At 37.5% G+C, this 21661-nt stretch overlaps 1 protein-coding gene and 1 long non-coding RNA gene across 2 annotated transcripts in view; one reads left to right on the top strand and one right to left on the bottom strand.

Moving 5' to 3' along the window:
* The window catches only part of LOC131947307 (chromosome partition protein Smc-like), a 66253-nt gene that overhangs the window by 42036 nt on the left and 2556 nt on the right, over positions 1-21661 (bottom strand). The window lies entirely within an intron of this gene.
* On the top strand, positions 3936-20069 carry LOC131947330 (uncharacterized). The gene is made up of 3 exons (XR_009387868.1): positions 3936-4018; positions 5542-5640; positions 19971-20069. It is a non-coding gene; the product is annotated as an uncharacterized LOC131947330 (long non-coding RNA).

The following is a 21661-nucleotide window of genomic DNA, read 5'->3' as shown; positions in this document are numbered from 1 at the left end:
CAAATCTTTGGACAGCACTGAAATAGTAGCTTCAATAGTTTCAAGCTAAAAAAGATTTTATAAAATGAGTGAAAAAATCACATAGTTACGTACAACATACAATAGCTGCACTTATAAAATAATTTATAGGATGTGTTTTTTTTTTAAATTAAAGATGTATTACTTAATTTAAGAAAACATGTATTAACTGCTCTATTGACGTAGTGTTAATACTTTAGGCCGGATTTATCAACGTTGCAATTTAATTATTAATAAAATTACTACCCGTTTACCTTCGTAGTTTTTTCTTCCCTAGTTTCCAAGTTCTGGTTAAAGATTTGAATCAGTCTGTCAATGGGCATCAATCTTTGCTGTAGTAGTTTGTACAATACATTTTGCTAAATATCAAAGGATTATATAAAAGCATTTTAATTTTGATTATTTTTAATGCATATTATATCTAACATAAACATGTGTCTTAAAATTAGTAATTATATTAAAGTATAACAGCTGATGAAGTTAGTAAGTTTTTTTTTTATTTAACCTGGTTATAATAAACTATCTGACGAGTATGTGTAAAATGGTGAATACACATAATTATCAACTTTACCTTTTTTAATTGAGTTGATGTATTACACAAGATTTTATCACACTCCTTTTGTAGGGCAGCCATCAGATCCGAATGTCTTTTAATTTCCTGTGTTATACTTTCTATTTTGTCTGTGTGATCTTGCATCTCTTTATTTATTTTGTGTAAGTTGTTTTCATATTCTTTCATATCTAGAGACAGTTTCTCTAGTGTTTTGTTTGACTTGGTTTCTTTTTCTTTCAAACTTTCAATTTCTTTGTTCAGCTCCTTTACTTTGTTATCTTGTTCACTCATTTGTTTTCTGAGGTTTTTAAAATTCTGCTTTTGTTTTTTAGTCAGTTGTGCAATGTTTACCGTCATGTCAGTCTGTTCTGTTACAAAGTTGTCTCTCCATTGTTTTATTTCTGATATGTCATCTGTAGACTTGTGTTGTGTGTCCTGTAGTGAAGATAGTGTTGTTTCAATATAGGCGAGTCTACGCTCTAGGTCAGGATGTTCTTTAACTGAGAATAGTCGCACATATACAATTTATGAGTTTAAAGGAATTAAATGTTGAAAAATAGGATCTTTAAAAAAGAAAACACAACAAAATTAATTTTCCTTTTTTTTAATTAAACAGTATCAAACCGTACAAGCTTTAACATTGTATACGGCTTACAATGCAGCTACTTAACTAGTTATACTAAACAAAACTACGACATACCCGCTATAAGTTGGACTTGTGTCTTGAGTTGTCTTGTTGATTCTACTGTTAGAAATGTTGCTGTTGTCTGTGTGTCAGGCTGTGGTAAAGATGGCGTTGGTTTGTTGACATCCATGTCGTCCTCATCTGGTGGATTGGGGTTTAGAATTTTATTTTCATTGCAGTTGAAGTGAACAAGGATTTTATAGCACACAAAAAAAATGTTGCTATGTTAGCTAGTTAAATTATAACGTAAACCATGTAATACTCTGATAAAAAAAGAACTTTGAATATGATCCAAATGTATACAAATACAAATAATTCCAAAATAACCGAAATCTATATATTGTTTTAAAATTAACTTTTACAAGAATAATTATCGAATTTAAAATACAAATTAATTAAAAAAAAACCTTAATGTTCTATAGACAATTAAGGCTCTTCAACGTTGTTTTAGGGCGAATAAGGTTACACGATGTGCTTGTAAAAATCTTTTTTTTGTTGATATAATGATTTACAATATTCACTAATGTGACATCTATTTCATAGGAAAGAGGAAAGTGGTTTGTTAGACAGTAAAATTATATATCTCTTTAACTTAGTATTTGTAATGCCTGTAAACTAAACTGTAAAACAATTTCGTTGCATTCTTCTCAGTAGAAACACTTCATTACTGAACAGACATGACACATGACAGTAGGCTTTGAGATTTTAAATTATAAAAACTATTGGAGTACTGACCTAAAATATATGACGTCACATCCAACAAGGCCGTGGCTGCTGTGTCCAGTTCTTGTGATAGCTCGATGTAGCTGACAGATGATTGGTCAGTTTATTCTTCTAGCCACGCCCTACTTTTTGCAACAACCTGGTGTAAGTAAACAACAACAAAATTTTTAAGTGGCCACGTGTTGTCGTGCTTTATTACAACACATTTTCGAGTGCTATATTCCAAAACATGTGTTGTTCTTCTAGATGCCTAAAAAGATGTAGTTGTTCTGTATTTCTTAACACGTGTACTTCGTAAAACGCTAAATGTACTTTATCCTGTACAAAATTATTTGTTCATTGTAAACACTAAGACGTTGGAATCTACTTACATTTTTCATATTTCCCAAAACAGGTTCCAGTAATTGTATCTGTTCTTCCAAATATTTCATGTGCTCTGTAAGAAGCTTGACCTGAATTCTTGAAGGCATCTAAATGTTAATACAAATATTAATTTCAAAAATATGTTAACTCTCTCATTATCTCTAAGCAAATTAAAAGTAGTGTTTCTACCGCCCCCTAACGAAATGGAATTAATATAGAAAACATATACATTTAACAGTGTCCGTCCCCACCCCCACCCCCCCCCCGGAAATTTTAGTTTGCCCGCCTCCCCCCCCCCCCCCCAAACCCCGAAAATTTCATGTGTCACCCCCCTCCCCCGGAAAAGAAAGATGGAAGAGAAGCACTGATATAAAGTCGATTCCTTTAGATCCTTTTATGATACTATATAGCCTATTTGTTTTCATCAACATAATTCTTAACTATATCATAACTATTCCACAGCAAGTTTTAAAAATGTACAAGCACAAAATAATAATCCCATCTCACGATAATTAAAGCAAAGTAATAACTGTTCAGGTATTCATTAAAATAGTCAGTCCAGTGCATATATCAACAGTGTCCGTCAAAATTTCTAAATCCCTGAAGATGACTATATCGACGAGTACAGAAAAGCATCCTTAAATAGGATTTGATAGTTGAGTTATTGTTAGCATAGTGAATTTTTCTCTAACTAAATCTTAATCCAATGAGCAAATCCGTCAGAGTTAAATCCCTTAGCTACTGAAGGTACCTATAAGTAAGCCAAGTTCTTTAGTTATTATTTTATGTTAAAGTTAATCTTTATAATCATTTATATATTTATAATCTCCCTTGAGTCACATATAATTTAAGTGTGCCAAAACAATATAATAATTGAGTGTTAAATAAAACATATTTCTTTCAGAATTTAATTCAATAAATAAAGGGTTGATGATAACAATAGAATAAAATATAATAAGTGAACTATAAATCTACATCGTCTAAATTTTTCTCCAAACTTATCAAACTATTAATGCAAACCACACCTAAATGAAAACTACTTTGAAAGATGTTAACATATATTTATAGGTCATTAATGTTACAATTAATTATGTAATACATATAAGAAACAAATGCGATAGTTCTCCTTGGCATTATTTATGTTATTTCCTGCTTGCTAAAATTATACACTTGGGTATTTCCGTTTTTCACTTTCATTATCTGTTCATTACTGACATTATTTTAACAATTTGTCTGTGAATTGCCTAAACATAACAGTAATAAAATACGTGTTTTTAGAAATCGATCTACGCACTTTTCTAATCACAGAGTATTTGATACAATTAATTTAGAGAAATATTACGATATCCAGCTTTATATTTAACACAATATAATAACTGAATAAGAATTCTTTATTTTTTTGTTATCTGATTATATTAAAAGGAAATGGTATTATTAAAAAAAGATTAAAAAGATTAATGAAAGATTAGCAGTACCTTAATTAGGCCTACTCTTGTTGTGTGGAATCAGGGACTAGAATTTTGTAGGGTTACAGAACTTCCTCGGTTAAATAATAGCGGGTTTTCCCGGAACGCGTTGTCAATAAGAGAGTTATCTCTCTTGTTTTGATGATTTTCGTACGTGTAGATCAGCTACAACAAGAAATCTTTATCATCAAAACAACATTCTATCTAAAGGTAAGTTAAGAATTGTAGATATCATACACGTCGTTTTAATTATTTATAAAGCGACTAACGTGGGTGAAGTTCAAATGCGAAATTAAGAAACAATAGGTCATATGTAGAGGCGGTAAAATGCGAAATTGAAGCACGATAGGTCACGATGTGGAGGCGGAAAAATGCAAGCTTGTGCTGAAAGTTAAACCGTCGTTTAAGTAGCCTTTGTGTCTAGTAGTTTAAATACATCAGTGGGAATATTGTATCTGCAGTCATATGTTGTTGGAGGCGTAGCGACCAAGCCGGCGCCCGGGGCAAACTATCAATTTTGTGCACCGTCCCAATTAAATAATTTTTATTGACGTTATTGAAAAATAATCCTGAAGTTTCAAATCTTTAAGAGAATGTTGTTAAGTAGTTCTTTTTTTAATATGTTGTAAACACTAAAACATCATTTACACTTAGTGTGATCACTGGGACAAGGGACTTAACCATTAAAATACATTTCAATATCTAAATATCTTTAAAAGGTTATCTTGAGATTTTCTTTACACTTTAGTTTTTATAAATTCAAAGAATGCAGTTTGAAAGCGAAATATAAGGCCAATCGTTTTTATACTTTATAGTTTCATAGTTTAAAAATGTTAAACTTTTAATGTATAAAGTTTCCCTTTCAAACCTAACGGTCTATGGGGCAAGTGAAGTAGAGTTCACTTGTTTCTGTGACCTCGACATATGAAGAGATAGTGTGGTCAGCACTATGCCCAGCCGCCTTTACTTTCCCTAACGTGAGTTAGGTACCCATCAGAGTTGGGTGGACTTAGGGACGGTCTACTGACTTGAACCCGGATTCGAACTCGAGACTTACGGGTTAGCAGTCTAATGTATATATAATTAATTTATATTTAATTAATATGTAATTATTTTAAAATGTTGCGTGTTTTTGGTTGTGTGTGAGTATATTGCTTCCGAATCCTTACCCGGATGAAAATTTGCATGAAAATGATAAATTAACAAATGCAGATGGCATGTACCTCACTTATTCAGACAGAGTGGCCCACGGAAGCCTGATCATAGCGAAAGCGTAATATTAACTTATGTAAGAGATGTCTGTAAAAAGGACGTTTAGCTTTATGTAATTCATATAGTTTCTCCAATGTGTCGTTAAACCATCACAATATGTTTTAAATGTTTAAAAAGAAGTAAAGTAAATAAATGAGAGTTTTTGACTTCGACATATATATGATGTGTGTAGTCAGCACTTTGCCTAGCCGCATAAACTTCAGAGTTGGGTAGGATCAGGAAACAGAATTCGAACTCGAGACTTACGGGTTAGCAGCCTAGTGCTCTACCTCTTTGGCCACGCCGTCTCAAAATGTTTCATTGTGTCACTCATACAGTTTGTTTTGTACAAATGTTAATTTTTCAAGTGTCATCAACTATAAAAAAAAATAAAAGGAATATTATATCAAAGTTGTGTTGATTAAATTCATTAAAAATATATTTAAATACATTTTATTTTTCTATTTTTTATGAAAAAAAAGTGGTTTTCACTTAAGCCTTATTACACTGGTTCCCAAACAGTGGACCCTTCTACGGGCGCCAACTTGCAGACAAGAAATTTCAAAAGTTCTTTTTTAAAGGTTTGTTTTATAATGTCTTGAAGTTTTGATAATTTCATTTGTTTAAAAATAATCATTAAAGTTAGTGTTATCCAGGAATACTATTTCGTTAAAATTTGTTGAAATTTTATTTGAACGACGAAAGCTAGTGCGATTAATGTGTTTTTTAATTAGTTTTAATGAGTTTTAAAAATTTTAATTAATTTTTTATTAACGAGTTACGTAATTTGATTATTTGTTTGAGTTTTTAAATTTTTAATTAATTTTTTATTATCGAGTTACGTAATTTAATTACTTTGATTGTATTTTTATTTTGTTTAATTTGTTTGTTTACTTGTTGTTTAATTTAATTACTTTGTTTGTATTGTGTAATTTTTATTAACGAGTTACGTAATTTGATTATTTGTTTACTTTTTAATTATTTTTATTGACGAGTTACGTAATTTGATTATTTGTTTACTTTTTAATTATTTTTATTTTGTTTATTTTTAATTTAATTTAATTTTATAATTAGTTAAATTATTATTAACTAGTTACGTAATTTGATTTTAATTACTTTTGTTTATTTATTTATTTGATATATTTCTTTTCTTTGATGTATGGTATTTAAAATAAAAGACACTGTTTATTTGATTTTAAACGGATAGGGGTGTTGGTGGATGAGAGGGGAGTAATGACGGGGTTTGAGGGTAGGGGTGCGTTAGCGTGTACTTTGTGAATAACATCCATTAACCAGACACGTAACACCTGTTACGTATCGACCGCCCGCGAACTTTTCCGGGCTGCGTATTTTTTATTGATCGCACCCACTGGGCCATCACAGCATGATGTCCCACCTAATTAAATTTTTGTTATGCTTCACCGAGTTTCCCCCGCTCGGTTGACAGGTTATGGTAATTTACGACGTACATTAAGTGGCTTTCCGCGAAGTACGTAGGTCATTATGCAACAGCTGTGTAATATCGATCGCATCCACTGACCATCACACCTAATTAAATTGGTCACGCATCGTAAGTGTAGCGACATCGGTAACTATTCGCTTATAGCGAGGTCAGCGAAAACCGATCGATTTGTCAGCTCCGTGAAGCCCTTAGGTAACAGCTGGTGCTGTAATTAGTCACGGCTCTCGGCTTTTTTCATTAGATTACAGCTGTCCATGAACTATGTTCACATATCGTACGCCCGGTCATTCTTTGATCAAATTAAAAAATTTTGTTTCCACATGTCCTACGAACCGTCCCTTGCTATGTATGAAAGATTAATGGTTGTAACTATTCGCTTATAGCGAGGGTCAACGAAAACAAAATATATTTAAGGGTCGGAATTTTCTTTCAACCACCGTTAAATCAGGTTTTGAGACGAAACGAAGTCTCGGTAGGTTCGTGCTTTTTAATGGGCGACAGGGGCGACTTAGTGCGTTGGTACGTAAGGTATGCGGGGGTAGACATGTTTTTTACAAGTCTGGAAAAGTAATTAAGTTTTTTATGACCGTTCCGATTTTCTTTTGATCTGACCAACATTTGACCACCCTGAGCCAGATAAATTTAACAAATGTTCAATACATAGTCGCTTATAGTAACATGGGTGAGGGGTGTAAGCAGGCGGGTGACGGTGTGAACAGGTGGGTGAAGGGGGAAATATTAACAAATGTTCAATACATACTCGCTTATAGTAACATGGGTGAAGGGGTGTAAGCAGACGGGTGACGGTCTTATCAGGTGGGTGAAGGGTGAAAGTTGGGTGAAGGTGGAGAAGGAGTGAGCACGTAGGTGAAGGGGTGAGCAGGTCGGTGAAGGGGGACAGGAGTAGGAGTAAAGGATATATAGTAAAAGATTCCAACACCTAAGTGAGGTGGATTTTAATTTTAATTTTTAATTTTTTTTTTTTTTTTCATCATCTGTTAACTTTAAAGTTCTATAACTCTATATATTTAAATACATTTTTGATTCAAACGAGTTTACTCCCTCTAACGTAAGTATATGTAAAGACGGATTTCCTATAGATCTGTAATGAATTAGGCCTTTTTGACTAGGACTTGTTGCCCAGGTGTTGATATGATACGCTTTTTTGAGATACGCACATACACACACAGACTTACACACAAACATACACACACACACACACGTGGTGGTAGTAAGGTGGTGGTAAGGTGGTGGTAAGGTGGTGGTAAGGTGGTGGTGGTAAGGTGGTGGTAAGGTGGTGGTAAGGTGGTGGTGGTAAGGTGGTGGTAAGGTGGTGGTGGTAAGGTGGTGGCGGTAAGGTGGTGGTAAGGTGGTGGTAAGGTGGTGGTGGTAAGGTGGTGGTGGTAAGGTGGTGGTAAGGTGGTGGTGGTAAGGTGGTGGTGGTAAGGTGGTGGTAAGGTGGTGGTAAGGTGGTGGTGGTAAGGTGGTGGTAAGGTGGTGGTAAGGTGGTGGTAAGGTGGTGGTGGTAAGGTGGTGGTAAGGTGGTGGTGGTAAGGTGGTGGTAAGGTGGTGGTAAGGTGGTGGTAAGGTGGTGGTAAGGTGGTGGTGGTAAGGTGGTGGTAAGGTGGTGGTGGTACGGTGGTGGTAAGGTGGTGGTAAGGTGGTGGTGGTATGGTGGTGGTAAGGTGGTGGTAAGGTGGTGGTAAGGTGGTGGTGGTAAGGTGGTGGTAAGGTGGTGGTGGTAAGGTGGTGGTAAGGTGGTGGTAAGGTGGTGGTAAGGTAGTGGTGGTAAGGTGGTGGTGGTAAGGTGGTGGTGGTAAGGTGGTGGTAAGGTGGTGGTAAGGTGGTGGTAAGGTGGTGGTAAGGTGGTGGTGAATTTGCTTAAGATTATAAACTTCAAGTTTTAAAAAGCAACAACGTTATAGTACGTCGTGTCAAATGACACACAGTTTAAAATGTCTACATTTAAATTTCACCAAAATAAGGGTGTATAAACTAAATATGATATGACGTTAGCATACATATCATTCAATCTAATCAATAATTTTTATTGATTAAGGGGCTGGGTGAGTTATTTTTATCACTATTCGCCTTTCCCCTTCCCTTTGTCCGCAACCCCTTTCTCCTTCTCCCATCCCTAACCTCAATACCAACCGATAGATACACATACCGTACCACTACCCATTCTATTCCATTTAAGAGACAAAGGATGTATGACAATCTTACATTTATCTACACTCAACTAATATCACAACCCATAGACACTACTCCAACAGACTGGTCTATGTAACTTGTAGACACTACTCCTCGTTGAATATCTCTTGCACCCTAGCCACCTATGTCTGCCGCCCTAGCCCCCGTCCCTAAACACCCGCTAGATAAACAGACCGTACGTCTAACCACACTATTACTTGGACAGACAAAGTAACAGACAAACTTGTATCTGTATTCAACTAATGTTACAAGTGACAACGTTCCCTTCCAACTCTGAAACACCCATGGCCCAATTTCGAAACCAGCCTCGTTGAAAACTCCCCTGACCCTAGTTTAACTTTGCCTCACCGATTCCAAAACAGTCCTGTACCAAACACCCATGCACCAACTTTGAAACCTGTCTTGTTGAAAACAAAGACCGTCCCACTCTAGTGTAAACTCTAACCCAACCAACTCCGAAACATGGATTTGAAACACGCCTCGGTGAAACCCAAACTCCCCCGACGCTAGTTTAAACTCTTCCCTTATCACTTCAAAAAACATCCCTGTACCAACTTTGAAACACGCCACGGTGAAACCCAAACTCCCCCGACGCTAGTTTAAACTCTACACCAATCGATTCCAAAACATGCCTGTAACAACTTTGAAACCGACCTCGGTGAAAACAAAAACCATCCCACCGTAGTATAGACTCGGCCCCTAACACTTCCAAAACATGCATGTACTAACTTTGAAACCACCCTCGGTGAAAACTTCACCGACCCTAGTATGGACTCTACACCTACCGATTCCAAAACACGCATGTTAAAAAAGCTTCTTGACATTTATCTGACCATTCAAACTCAACACCCTTTTTCAATAATGCAGTAAGAGGTTCAGCAATAGCTGAAAAGTTTTGACAGAACCGCCTATAGTAACCAGCCATCCCAAGGAACTTTTTGATCTCTTTACAATTTTTGGGAGGTGGTAACCTTACAATAGCATCTACTTTAGCTTCAATGGGCCGAACTTGGTTCGTTCCCACTTGATAACCCAAATAGGTAATTGAAGCTTTACAGAAATCACTTTTATGTAAGTTTACAGTAAAATTCACTTCAGACAATTTTCTAAAAAGGTTAGTCAATTGAACAATATGTTCTTCAAAAGTATTAGAAAATACAACTATATCATCTATGTAGGCCTCACATTGGTCTATGTCAGCAATGACAGAGTTAATGACCCTCTGGAAAGTTTGACCAGCATTTCGCATACCAAAGGGCATGCGTTTGTATCTATAAAAACCATTAGGGGTTACAAAAGCAGATATTTCTTTTGCACGGTCAGATAAGGGGATTTGCCAGTATCCTGAAAGTAAATCAATTTTGGAAATTATCTTAGCCTGACCAACTTTATCAATAACGTCCTCTATCCGAGGTAAGGGATAGGAATCAGCTTTGGTGAGCGCATTCACCTTCCTAAAGTCGGTCACAAACCTGAAAGATCCACCGTCTTTCGGGACTAGGAGACATGGGGAACTCCAGTTGCTGAAACTGGGCTCAATGATATCATTCTTGAGCATATAATCAATTTCATCTTTTATCAAAGCAGCTTTTTCCGGGTTAACTCTATAGGGGTGTTGTTTAATGGGTTTTGCGTCACCAACGTCTACATCATGAGGTGGTACTTTCGCTTCTTTGGGGACGTCCCCAAAAATAGAGGGAAATGTCTCAAATAACTGAGACAATCTATGGCTTTCCTCTGTGGACAAATGCATAAGGTGGACATTCAAATTATCTAAAAAGGAAGAATTTACCAATTTTGGGGGTTTCAATTTATCACGTATCACATCATCAGAAACATTTGAACATACAGGTAAAGTAGTTTTAGCTGTGGATTGAAAATTGTTACAATTATCATAATATTTTTTCAGTGAGTTGACATGATACACTGTCTGTTTCTTTCTTCTGTCGGGCGTATTGACAACATAGTTCAAATCACTTAATTTTGAATGCACAGTAAAGGGTCCACAATATCTCAAGGATAACGCATTGTTCAGATTAGGCACTAGCACAAGAACTTTGTCGCCTGGATTGAATGTTCGTTTACAAGAACTCTTATCATACTGTTCTTTCATTCTAACTTGGGCCTTTCTTAAGTTTTTGTGAGCCATTTCGCACACGGCTTTCAGTCGAACGTGAAAATCGTCGAAGTTTTCCACTGGATGATCACTGGTACCTGTCCAACGTTCGTGTATCAGCTTCAGGGGGCCACGGACAGAATGTCCAAACACAAGTTGAAAAGGCGAGTAGCCTAAAGAGTCCTGGACACAGTCCCTCGCGGCGAAAATAATCCAAGGAACAGACTCATCCCATTGGGTGTTACTATTAGCGAATGTCCTTAGCATGGTTTTGAGGGTTTGGTGGAACCTCTCAAGTACGCCTTGAGACTGAGGGTGGTAGGCTGAGCTGGTGATGTGGGTAACGCCTAGCTTGGCTAGCGCTTCCTGAAAATGGTGACTGGTGAAGTTGCTGCCTTGGTCTGTTTGCACAATTCTAGGTAATCCAAAGGTAGTGAAGAACCGGGTCATGGCTCTGACTACAGTCTTTGCCTTAATGTTCCGTAAGGGAATCGCCTCGGGAAAACGGGTACTTGAACACATAAAGGTAAGTAGGTACTCGTTGCCCGCCTTGGTTTTAGGCAAGGGACCTACACAGTCCATGACGATTTTAGAAAAAGGTTCTTCTAATACAGGAATCGGACTCAAAGGGGCCTTAGGAATTGTCTGGTTTGGCTTTCCGGCCAACTGACAGTTCGTGCAACTTCTACAGTAACGCGACACATCTTTTCTCATTTTGGGCCAAAAGAACAGTTCTTTGATCTTCGCCGTCGTTTTAGTGACACCTGGGTGCGCTGACATTGGATGGTCATGTGCCAGCTTAAGTATTTCATGCCGATAAGGTGGAGGGATCCACAGCTGGTTTTTACCCAACCATGGTTCGGCTGGTGAGGCAATCACTGGTATAGCGCGACGAAAGAAGAGGCCGTTCTCGGAGAAATATTCTCCATCGTCAGATGATAGAGATTTTTCGACCGTTGCTTTGAGTTCCGCGTCGACTTGTTGAGCTTTAATGATGTCTTCCTGAGATATTCTCAGGGGTAAGCCCAGGCTTGTGTTTTCTGGAAGCATAGACTCCAGTTTGGGAGTCGAATTTCTTGACGATGATGGCGGGTGTGGTTCAGACGTTGTGTCAGCCAATTGTTTGGTCTGGCTTCTTGTCACCGCACATGCAGGATACAGTTCATAATCATTATCTGGAACTGTTGACAAAGGGTCTGAAACCGTACAGGGGTATACTTTGCTTCCCGCAAGGTCATTCCCTAGAAGTAGGTGTACTCCTGGGACAGGAATACTATCTATCACACCTAAAATGACCTCACCTTCGACGAGATGATGTTTCAGGGCAAACTTGTGTAGAGGGACGACAGTAGATTTTGTCCCCACTCCCTGGATAATGGAAATCCTTCCGGTGTTCGTCTCTGGTGTAATGTCCATTGAACTTTTCAAAAGGAGTGATTGTGACGCTCCTGTGTCTCTTAGAACGGTGATATTCTTCTGAGACAACGGATCACCTGGTTTGCTAATGATGGCTTCGGCAATAAAAGATGAAAAGTCAACTTTTCTCGATCCCTCGAGATCGGTAGACTCGGAAGAAACTGGATGGTGGCGAGAACAGTCAAAATGTGACTGCACATAATGTGTGGAGACTTGACTACTTTCTTGCGGACACTTAGGGTTCGAGTCCTTTTGAATTCTAGAGTTCATAGTTGAACTGGCTGCTTGAGGGGATAGAGCATAGTGCGCAGAAGTACGCACCACCTCTCTGTTATATTGACGACGTTTGTAACAGTCCTTGACAAGATGACCAGGCCTTTTGCAGAACTGGCATACTGCTCGACGATTGAGAGTTGATCTTGGTTTCTCTCTGGACTGTGAAGTCTTCACATGTTGGCCAACAGGAGGATTGCTGCCAAAAAGGGGAAGCACGGGGTTGAGGCGGTTTCCTGACACTGGTGGTTTCTTATGCACCAACATATATGTGTCAGCCGACTCAGCAGCCTTCTGGATGTCAGTTATCTTGTTATCCAGTATGTGTAGTCGTATCTCTTCAGGCAGGGACGATAGGAATTCTTCCCTTAGGATAAGAGACCTGAGTTTCTCAAACTCAGAAACTTCCTCAGAGTGTAGCCACCTTGAGAATATTTTCTCCTTTTCAAAGAGAAATTCCACATATGATTGTGTGGGTAACTTGCGGAGTGTTCGGAATTTTGTCCGATAGGCCTCGGGCGTCAGAGCGTAGGCCTTTAAAATGGCAGTCTTGACCAAACTATAGTTATTTTGAACGTCGTGAGAGAGTGCCTGGTATGTTTTTGCAGCTTTCCCAGTAAGGACAGAGCTCAATAAAGCAGTAATGGAAGTTTCGGGCCATTCACATGTCTTCGCTAAACTCTCAAACGAGTTAAAGAAAACGACCAAATCTGTTTCATCAAATTTAGGAACTAATTTCCCAAATTTGGCAATCACTTGCCCTACCGACAACTTTTTTGGATCTACCAGAGAAGTGACATCACTAACTTGACCAAACTCTAATTCCAACCTCCTCTTATCTAAAGCAATTTTAGCCTCTAACTCCTGTTTCTCTAGAGCACTTTTAGTTTCAAACTCCTTTTCTTTTAATAAAAGCTCCCTCTCTTCTATAGATTTCTCCTCGCGGAGCAACACACTAGCTAACAAACTTTCGTCAAATACTCCTTCATTAACGAAATGAACAACAATTTTATCTCTCAACACCTCTGACTTCTGCGTAACAGAATAATCCAATTTCAATTCCTTAACAACACTAACCAAAACTTTTCTACTCAACTTTTCTACATCTTCAACAGTAGGATTAGCCAAAAAAGACTCCATAACACTACTTGAAAATCACAACAAGCCTAGATTCTTTAAATTAATACACAGCGTTGGGCCGTGTACTTGACCTCTAAATGTAGGACGTGACACGTCTGCTTATTTGACCTAGATACTCTAGCCTGAGCGCGCGTTGTAAGACCACGGCGCTACACTGGATAAAAAAACAACTAGACCAGACTAAACTTAGTATTCAACTGATATAACCAACAACTGGAACGACAGATTAAATCTCGGCGAGCTCCCACTTTGTAACGTTAACCTATCTATCAGCTAAATAGAAGGAGAACGTCCCCGGATTCTTTTTTCGGGGTCATATGCAAATGCCTTACGGCCTAAGTGGATGAACACTTAACACAACGACCCACTAGGGCTCGAATTTAATGTCTAGGGGAGCTAGTGATACTATTGTAATTAACACTCATCCAATCTACATACGACCTTTTAATCAGCGAACTCAGTTGTGGCAAAACACAAAGATGAACTAGATAAAATATTTAATGTATAAAATATCAAAAACCCAACTTACAAAATGTAGGAAAAATCACTATCACAGATTTCTACACTGTCAAAAGAACAGCTACAGGCCACACAACACTGCTGTAGCTTCTAGACTTACTTAGCGACAAGTAATATTAAACTAGAAGACTAAATCAACTGAAGAAAGCAAGGCACACACAGGTCTTAAGTACTCTCACGTTCAAATGGTCAGAGTCTATAGCCGGACAATATGGACGGCTGCCTGAACGAGGTAAAACGGCCTCGTAGACTGCCAGGTCAAGAAAAACTGCCTCGTGTTGCGAGTGTGCGGGGCAATTAAAGACTTCTGTGACAGGGGATGTTATCCTCAACTCATGTCGCCATTGGTTGGGATAATCATCTGATCAGAATCATTCAATCAGATTTTAATGGAAATTTTCTATGTCTCAAACACCTTAATAGTCAATGGAAAAACCCCAGGTGTTACACCATCATTCCATATAAGGAATTATACAATGTCAAAATAAAAATGACTCGACCTAAGTAGGTCACACGAGTTCAAAACCAACCTTCACCGACACTAGTATGAACTCGGCTACCAACAATTCCAAAACACACATGTTCCGAGTTCGAAAGCACTCTCGGTGAAAACTTCACCGACCCTAGTATGAAAACGGCCCCTAACAATTCCAATGCTGCATGTACGAACTTTGAAACCACCCTCGGTGTAACCAAAACACATCCGTCCCTAGTGTAAACTCTACCGCATCCAACTCCTAAACATGCATGGTCCGAGTTCAAAACCCAACCTTCACCGACACTAGTATGAACTCGGCTACCAACAATTCCCAAACATGCATGTACCAACGTTCCAACCTGCCTCAGTGCTAACAAAACTCCCCCGACCCTACTATAGACTGGACCCCTAACAATTCTAAAACATACATGGACTAGCCTCGAACCCTGGCTCGGTGAAAACGTCACCGACTCGTGTATAAAATCTGTCCCAACCAACTCCAAACCTTCCCTGCGCACCCGAATAAAAATAACTCACCCAGCCCCTTAATCAATAAAAATTATTGATTTGTACTTTAGAATGATTAGATTGAATGATATGTATGCTAACGTCATATCATATTTAGTTTATACACCCTTATTTTGGTGAAATTTAAATGTAGACATTTTAAACTGTGTGTCATTTGACACGACGTACTATAACGTTGTTGCTTTTTAAAACTTGAAGTTTATAATCTTAAGCAAATTTACCACCACCTTACCACCACCTTACCACCACCACCTTACCACCACCTTACCACCACCTTACCACCACCTTACCACCACCACCTTACCACCACCACCTTACCACCACCACCACCTTACCACCACCTTACCACCACCTTACCACCACCACCTTACCACCACCACCTTACCACCACCTTACCACCACCACCTTACCACCACCTTACCACCACCTTACCACCACCACCTTACCACCACCTTACCACCACCTTACCACCACCACCTTACCACCACCACCTTACCACCACCTTACCACCACCACCTTACCACCACCACCTTACCACCACCTTACCACCACCTTACCACCACCACCTTACCACCACCACCTTACCACCACCTTACCACCACCACCTTACCACCACCTTACCACCACCTTACCACCACCACCTTACCACCACCTTACCACCACCTTACCACCACCTTACCACCACCTTACCACCACCACGTGTGTGTGTGTATGTGTGTGTGTAAGTCTGTGTGTGTATGTGCGTATCTCAAAAAAGCGTATCATATCAACACCTGGGCAACAAGTCCTAGTCAAAAAGGCCTAATTCATTACAGATCTATAGGAAATCCGTCTTTACATATACTTACGTTAGAGGGAGTAAACTCGTTTGAATCAAAAATGTATTTAAATATATAGAGTTATAGAACTTTAAAGTTAACAGATGATGAAAAAAAAAAAAAAATAATAAAATTAAAAATTAAAATTAAAATCCACCTCACTTAGGTGTTGGAATCTTTTACTATATATCCTTTACTCCTACTCCTGTCCCCCTTCACCGACCTGCTCACCCCTTCACCTACGTGCTCACTCCTTCTCCACCTTCACCCACCTTTCACCCTTCACCCACCTGATAAGACCGTCACCCGTCTGCTTACACCCCTTCACCCATGTTACTATAAGCGACTATGTATTGAACATTTGTTAAATTTATCTGGCTCAGGGTGGTCAAATGTTGGTCAGATCAAAAGAAAATCGGAACGGTCATAAAAAACTTAATTACTTTTCCAGACTTGTAAAAAACATGTCTACCCCCGCATACCTTACGTACCAACGCACTAAGTCGCCCCTGTCGCCCATTAAAAAGCACGAACCTACCGAGACTTCGTTTCGTCTCAAAACCTGATTTAACGGTGGTTGAAAGAAAATTCCGACCCTTAAATATATTTTGTTTTCGTTGACCCTCGCTATAAGCGAATAGTTACAACCATTAATCTTTCATACATAGCAAGGGACGGTTCGTAGGACATGTGGAAACAAAATTTTTTAATTTGATCAAAGAATGACCGGGCGTACGATATGTGAACATAGTTCATGGACAGCTGTAATCTAATGAAAAAAGCCGAGAGCCGTGACTAATTACAGCACCAGCTGTTACCTAAGGGCTTCACGGAGCTGACAAATCGATCGGTTTTCGCTGACCTCGCTATAAGCGAATAGTTACCGATGTCGCTACACTTACGATGCGTGACCAATTTAATTAGGTGTGATGGTCAGTGGATGCGATCGATATTACACAGCTGTTGCATAATGACCTACGTACTTCGCGGAAAGCCACTTAATGTACGTCGTAAATTACCATAACCTGTCAACCGAGCGGGGGAAACTCGGTGAAGCATAACAAAAATTTAATTAGGTGGGACATCATGCTGTGATGGCCCAGTGGGTGCGATCAATACATTCCCATTAAAAAATACGCAGCCCGGAAAAGTTCGCGGGCGGTCGATACGTAACAGGTGTTACGTGTCTGGTTAATGGATGTTATTCACAAAGTACACGCTAACGCACCCCTACCCTCAAACCCCGTCATTACTCCCCTCTCATCCACCAACACCCCTATCCGTTTAAAATCAAATAAACAGTGTCTTTTATTTTAAATACCATACATCAAAGAAAAGAAATATATCAAATAAATAAATAAACAAAAGTAATTAAAATCAAATTACGTAACTAGTTAATAATAATTTAACTAATTATAAAATTAAATTAAATTAAAAATAAACAAAATAAAAATAATTAAAAAGTAAATAAATAATCAAATTACGTAACTCGTCAATAAAAATAATTAAAAAGTAAACAAATAATCAAATTACGTAACTCGTTAATAAAAATTACACAATATAAACAAAGTAATTAAATTAAACAACAAGTAAACAAACAAATTAAACAAAATAAAAATACAATCAAAGTAATTAAATTACGTAACTCGATAATAAAAAATTAATTAAAAATTTAAAAACTCAAACAAATAATCAAATTACGTAACTCGTTAATAAAAAATTAATTAAAATTTTTAAAACTCATTAAAACTAATTAAAAAACACATTAAAATTACGTAACTAGGTCTAAATTAATTAAAATTTAAAAAACTCATTAAACTAATTAAAAACTCGTTAAAATTACGTAACTAGGTCAATGATTACGTAACTAGGTCAATGATTACGTCATAATGTTACTAATTACGTCACAAGGTCACCGGTGGTGACCTACTGACCTACTCCGCATCCGCATCCCCCACCCTAGGGTGGGTGAGTATTTTACTATATCTCGTTGTACCAGGTTGTTCACCCACCCTCACCCACCCTCACCCAGGTGGGTGAGTATTTTACTATATTCCATTGTACCAGGCTGCTCACCCACCCTCACCCACCCTCACCCAGTTGGGTGAGTATTTTACTATATGAGGATGTACCTCCACCTCCCCCAGGGAGTATTTTACTATATCTCGTTGTACCAGGCTGCTCACCCACTTACCCAGGTGGGTGAGTATTTTGCTATATGTCATTGTACCAGGCTGGGGGAGTATTTTCCTATATAGCCTTTGTTCCGCATCCGCATCCGCATCCGCATCCTGCTCACCCATACTACCCAAAAGTGACCTAATATACTACTCACATTACATTTTTTGGAAGTGTATATTGGTAACTAATCAAAGAACACATAAACCATTGAAGTGTTTGTAGACATGTAGTCTACACAAAGTAAGCTGTAAGATTGTGTTTTATTTGGTGGTTACAAATTTTATCGTTTTGAGAATTTCCCATCCACCATGTTTTGTGTTGTACTTCTATAAACTAACGATAGTAAAACTACTGTAGCCGGATAAAGCTGCGCCTTGATCAGCGTGAGACACTTTAATGTAAAGTTCTTGACCTTTCTTCATGTCAACAACCACTGACCCAGCAGCGCTAGTGTAGGCACATTTCAATTCTATAGACTTACACAACATGTCTCTAGCCATCACAGTAACTCTAATCTGTTTATCTTCCCATTCATGTAGAGTTACACCGACAAGAAATAAACCATCATGTGGTGATACAAATGTTCCTGTTGTTTGATTAAAATGTTGACCGTTATATTCACGTACTTTATAAAATTTTGAAATAATTGATCTAGCACTGACAGGTGTGGGATTAGCAAGCGTCACATGACAAGCATATCTGTTACATACACGTGACTCTGTTGATTAGAAAACATATGTATGATTTACATGTTCAATTTCACGAATAGTGTCATCCATTTATGACGTCCACAAAAATTTGGAGTTTTAACCATTGTTTATTTTTATTGAAGATGCTGTAGACCGAACATTGTAATGTCATTTGTGTCTGTCAAGCTATTAACGAATATATAGGTTAGGGTTAATTTACTAATCAACGTGACGTCATTACATTACTCCAACACAACTTTACGCTACACATGTTTCCATAACAAACCTCCCCCCCCCCCCCCCCCCCCCTTTAGTCCTTGTCGCGCCGACCGTGAGCCATACACGTAGTTTAAATATCTAACTGTAACGTGATAATTTGTAGTTGTTTTTTTATACTTGAAGAAAAGAATCACTAGATTTACGTCGTCTTAGAGTTTGACAGAAATCAATGATGTAGGCCTACTATGATTTAGTTCCACGATCAATCAAAGCCAAATCTTATTGTTTTCAAAGGTTAAAGCTTTAATAGTTTGAAATGTTTAAAAAATAAACTTGAAATACCGTGAATAAAAAATTAGCTTTAATAGTTTGAAATGTTTAAAAAATAAACTTGAAATAATATGAAATATTTTAGATAATTGCCGCGATCACTTTCCCCTCCCCTTCTCGATAAAAATGGCAAACCCAAATCAAACTAAATTTAAAAGAAAAATACATTGTGTATAATATTCCATAAAATTTACATAGTTTTGTCTAAGACCACAAATTGAAACACTAGACCACTAGTTTAGTAGGGTCCTTAGTTTTAGAGGTGTTAGTTAATCGTGTCCTACGTATTGAATTACGTGTAGTAATTTAATTAATACCTCACAAATAGTACGACAACGGTTATAAGCGTTATGTTATAATCATTCAGTCCGTATAGTTTAATTATATAAGGTTAATTTATCGTAACAAGAATCTCTAGAACTTAATTTATTAAGCTGTCTTTATATTAGAAACATAAAAGGATGGTGTGATGGTAATTAAAATTAGTTAATTTTAAACTACAGCTTTGTAATGTCTTACTATACTAAGGTTGACCGCTGTAGGTCGACCCCCCGACATACCAGGTGGTGTAATGTACCAGGTGAGGAAACAAACACCTGACGGAAACCCACGGGTCTGGCACTATGGGTGAGTGAAATGTTCCATTCTTTATCACGTTATGGTCTGTCTGGCTAACGAACATCACGTTATGGTCTGTCTGGCTAACGAACATCACGTTATGGTCTGTCTGGCTAACGAACATCACGTTATGGTCTGTCTGGCTAACGAACATCACGTTATGGTCTGTCTGGCTAACGAACATCACGTTATGGTTTGTCTGGTTGTATGATTTGTTTTATAAACGTACCTATTAGATTCGAATCTTTGGACAATTTTGAAATGGCATCTTCAATATTTTCCACCTAAAATATATATGTTATAAAATTAATGAAGAAGTCACAAAGTTTCGTAGAATATACAATTGCTGCACTAACATTAACTTTGAAATGGCAACTTGTAAGAATAAAAAATATTTTAAAGAATGTTTCTTTTTGAAATTATAAATGTATTGCTTAATTTAAGAAAACATATTTCATTAACTGGTTTATTTTTTAAAATATTTAACACCGGATTTATCAACGTTGTCATTTAATTTTTAATAAAATCACTATACATATGGGCCTACCCTCGTTTTTCTCTCTTTCCTAGTTTCCAAGTTCTGGTTAAAGATTTGAATCAGTTTGTCAATAGGCATCAATCTTTGTTGTAGGAGAGTGTACATCACAGTGTGCTAAAGAGCAGAAGATTCAATTAATACATTTAAATTTTGATTTTTTTACTGCACATTAAAACTAACATAAACATGTGTTTTAAACCTAGTAATAATATTAAAGTATAACTGGCGATAAAGCTACGAAGTTGTGTTTTGATTTAACCAGGTTATTAAATGTAAAATAAGTTTGGCCAGTATGTGTAAAATTTTGTACATATATAATTAGCAATTTTACCTTTTCTATTTGTGTTGATGTATCCAGCATGTTTTTAGAACTCTCTACTTGTAAGGCAGCCATTTGATCAGAAAGTCTTTTAATTTCTTGTTTTATACTATCAGTTTTATCTGTGTGATCTTGCATCTCTTTATTTATTTTGTGGACGTTGTTTTCATATTCTTTCGCATCTTGGGACAGTTTCTCTTGTGTTTTGTTTGACTTGGTTTCTTTTTCTTTTAAACTTTTAATTTCTTTGTTCAGCTCCTTTACTTTGTTATCCTGTTCATTAATTTGTTTTCTGAGGTTTTTGAAATTCTGCTTTTGTTTTTTAGTCATTTGTTCAATGTTTACCCCCATGTCACTCTGTTCTATTACAAAGTTGTCTCTCCATTGTTTTATTTCTGATATGTCATCTGTAGACTTGTCATTGGCGTCTTGTAGAGAAGATATGGCTGTCTCTATCTGCTCAAGTCGACTGACGTCTTGTAGAGAAGATATGGCTGTCTCTATCTGCTCAAGTCGACTGACGTCTTGTAGAGAAGATATGGCTGTCTCTATCTGCTCAAGTCGACTGACGTCTTGTAGAGAAGATATGGCTGTCTCTATCTGCTCAAGTCGACTGACGTCTTGTAGAGAAGATATGACTGTCTCTATCTGCTCAAGTCGACTGACGTCTTGTAGAGAAGATATGGCTGTCTCTATCTGCTCAAGTCGACTGACGTCTTGTAGAGAAGATATGGCTGTCTCTAT

This window comes from Physella acuta, unplaced genomic scaffold, assembly GCF_028476545.2.
Source record: "Physella acuta isolate Inbredline_101_S28 unplaced genomic scaffold, ASM2847654v3 ptg000592l, whole genome shotgun sequence".
Classification (NCBI taxonomy): Eukaryota; Metazoa; Mollusca; class Gastropoda; family Physidae; genus Physella; species Physella acuta.
Note: the sequence above shows the minus strand (reverse complement) of the source record. Positions and strands in the feature narration are given on the sequence as shown.